The following is a 3,137-nucleotide window of genomic DNA, read 5'->3' as shown; positions in this document are numbered from 1 at the left end:
TTTGTGCACAATAACACCACAGTTACAACTGTCTAAAGCTTTCGCAAAATCTGTGTATATTACATCGGTGGTTTGTTTGTCTTCCAGGGCCGCTGGGGCTGGGCCAGCACCTGTGAGGGGCCGCTGGGGCTGGTCCAGCACCTGTGAGAGGCAGCTGGGGCTGGTCCAGCACCTGTGAGGGGCCGCTGGGGCTGGTCCAGCACCTGTGAGGGGCCGCTGGGGCTGGTCCACCACCTGTGAGGGGGCCGCTGGGGCTGGTCCAGCACCTGTGAGAGGCAGCTGGGGCTGGTCCAGCACCTGTGAAATACAGCTGGGGCTGGTCCAGCACCTGTGAGGGGCAGCTGGGGCTGGTCCAGCACCTGTGAGAGGCAGCTGGGGCTGGTCCAGCACCTGTGAGGGGCCGCTGGGGCTGGTCCAGCACCTGTGAGGGGCCGCTGGGGCTGGTCCACCACCTGTGAGGGGGCCGCTGGGGCTGGTCCAGCACCTGTGAGGGGCAGCTGGGGCTGGTCCAGCACCTGTGAGAGGCCGCTCGGGCTGGTCCAGCACCTGTGAGGGGCCGCTGGGGCTGGTCCAGCACCTGTGAGGGGCCGCTGGGGCTGGTCCACCACCTGTGAGGGGGCCGCTGGGGCTGGTCCAGCACCTGTGAGAGGCAGCTGGGGCTGGTCCAGCACCTGTGAGAGGCAGCTGGGGCTGGTCCAGCACCTGTGAAATACAGCTGGGGCTGGTCCAGCACCTGTGAGGGGCAGCTGGGGCTGGTCCAGCACCTGTGAGGGGCCGCTGGGGCTGGTCCAGCACCTGTGAGGGGCCGCTGGGGCTGGTCCAGCACCTGTGAGGGGCCGCTGGGGCTGGTCCAGCACCTGTGAGAGGCATCTGGGGCTGGTCCAGCACCTGTGAGAGGCAGCTGGGGCTGGTCCAGCACCTGTGAGAGGCAGCTGGGGCTGGTCCAGCACCTGTGAGAGGCAGCTGGGGCTGGTCCAGCACCTGTGAGAAGCAGCTGGGGCTGGTCCAGCACCTGTGAGAGGCAGCTGGGGCTGGTCCAGCACCTGTGAGAGGCAGCTGGGGCTGGTCCAGCACCTGTGAGAGGCAGCTGGGGCTGGTCCAGCACCTGTGAGAGGCAGCTGGGGCTGGTCCAGCACCTGTGAGGGGCCGCTGGGGCTGGTCCAGCACCTGTGAGAGGCAGCTGGGGCTGGTCCAGCACCTGTGAGAGGCAGCTGGGGCTGGTCCAGCACCTGTGAGAGGCAGCTGGGGCTGGTCCAGCACCTGTGAGGGGCAGCTGGGGCTGGTCCAGCACCTGTGAGGGGCAGGTGGGGCTGGTCCAGCACCTGTGAGAGGCAGCAGCGCCCTCTTCTCGCCTTCTCTTGCCCGGGGGTCGTGTACACTTTGTGATTCTATGTGATTTTGTGATTTTTTGTCAGAGTGGTTTAGAGACAGGGCCCAGGAGCCGGAGCCCGTCCCGCCGAGACACAGGAGAGTACACACAGCAGCGCGGGGCACCACCTCGCAAACAATGAGCTGAGGTACACTACTTATCGAAGCCTGGATGACGTCAGTTACTTCGATAAGGCGTGTGATGCTGAAGTGCGCCAACGGTGGTGAGGGGGGGAGGGGGGTAATGGGGGGTGGCGGACGAGAGGACACGAGAGAGAGAGAGAGAGAGAGAGAGAGAGAGAGAGAGAGAGAGAGAGAGAGAGAGAGAGAGAGAGAGAGAGAGAGAGAGAGAGAGAGTGAGTGAGTGAGTGAGTGAGTGAGTGTGTGTGTGTGTGTGTGTGTGTGTGTGTGTGTGTGTGTGTGTGTGTGTGTGTGTGTGTGTGTGTGTGTGTGTAGTCACCTAATTCACCTAACTGTACTCACCTAGTTGTGTTTGCGGGGGTTGAGCTCTGGCTCTTTGGTCCCGCCTCTCAACTGTCAATCAACTGGTGTACAGATTCCCGAGCCTACTGGGCTCTATCATATCTACATTTGAAACTGTGTATGGAGTCAGCCTCCACCACATCACTTCCTAGTGCATTCCATCTGTTAACTACTCTGACACTGAAAAAGTTCTTTCTAACGTCTCTGAATACTCACTTGGGTACTCAGCTTCCACCTGTGTCCCCTTGTGCGTGTACCACCCGTGTTAAATAATCCATCCTTGTCTACCCTGTCAATTCCCCCCTGAGCATTTTGTATGTTGTGATCATGTCTTCCCTAGCCCTTCTGTCTTCTGTGTGTGTGTGAGAGTGACAGGAGAGAGACGGGTGACGGACCCGTCCACACGACACCCTCCACCGCGGCAGGGTGGAGGGTGTTGTTGTGGTTGCCTAAACAACCACAACAACAACCACAACAACAACCACAACAACCACAACACAAACACACTGTATAGCACCAGATACCAATTACCTGCGTCACGCCACGCCACACGTGTTCCCAACACCTGCGGGGGAGCACATATTATCCCCAACACCTGTTCGCCCAGTTACCCAAACAACCTTTGTTTCCGGTAAGGTTTCTATATCCATATATCCCCCCCCCCGCTGAGTGACCCCCCCCCTCCCCCCTGACACTCGTATAAGGATGTTGACCCTCTCAGGGCGCCCCCCTCACCCCCCTCCCCCAGGGGTATGACGCCCTTCTCTGGGAGGTGTAAACAGCACTTGAAACTAACAAAGCCTAGTACCCGGCCAGGCTGGTGGTGGAGTAGGGCGGCCAGGCTGGTGGTGGAGTAGGGCGGCCAGGCTGGTGGTGGAGTAGGGCGGCCAGGCTGGTGGTGGAGTAGGGCGGCCAGGCTGGTGGTGGAGTAGGGTGGCCAGGCTGGTGGTGGAGTAGGGCGGCCAGGCTGGTGGTGGAGAAGGGCGGCCAGGCTGGTGGTGGAGTAGGGCGGCCAGGCTGGTGGTGGAGTAGGGTGGCCAGGCTGGTGGTGGAGTAGGGCGGCCAGGCTGGTGGTGGAGTAGGGCGGCCAGGCTGGTGGTGGAGTAGGGCGGCCAGGCTGGTGGTGGAGTAGGGCGGCCAGGCTGGTGGTGGAGTAGGGCGGCCAGGCTGGTGGTGGAGTAGGGCGGCCAGGCTGGTGGTGGAGTAGGGCGGCCAGGCTGGTGGTGGAGTAGGGTGGCCAGGCTGGTGGTGGAGTAGGGTGGCCAGGCTGGTGGTGGAGTAGGGCG

This window comes from Procambarus clarkii, chromosome 63 (assembly GCF_040958095.1).
Source record: "Procambarus clarkii isolate CNS0578487 chromosome 63, FALCON_Pclarkii_2.0, whole genome shotgun sequence".
In the NCBI taxonomy this organism is placed as follows: Eukaryota; Metazoa; Arthropoda; class Malacostraca; order Decapoda; family Cambaridae; genus Procambarus; species Procambarus clarkii.
Note: the sequence above shows the minus strand (reverse complement) of the source record.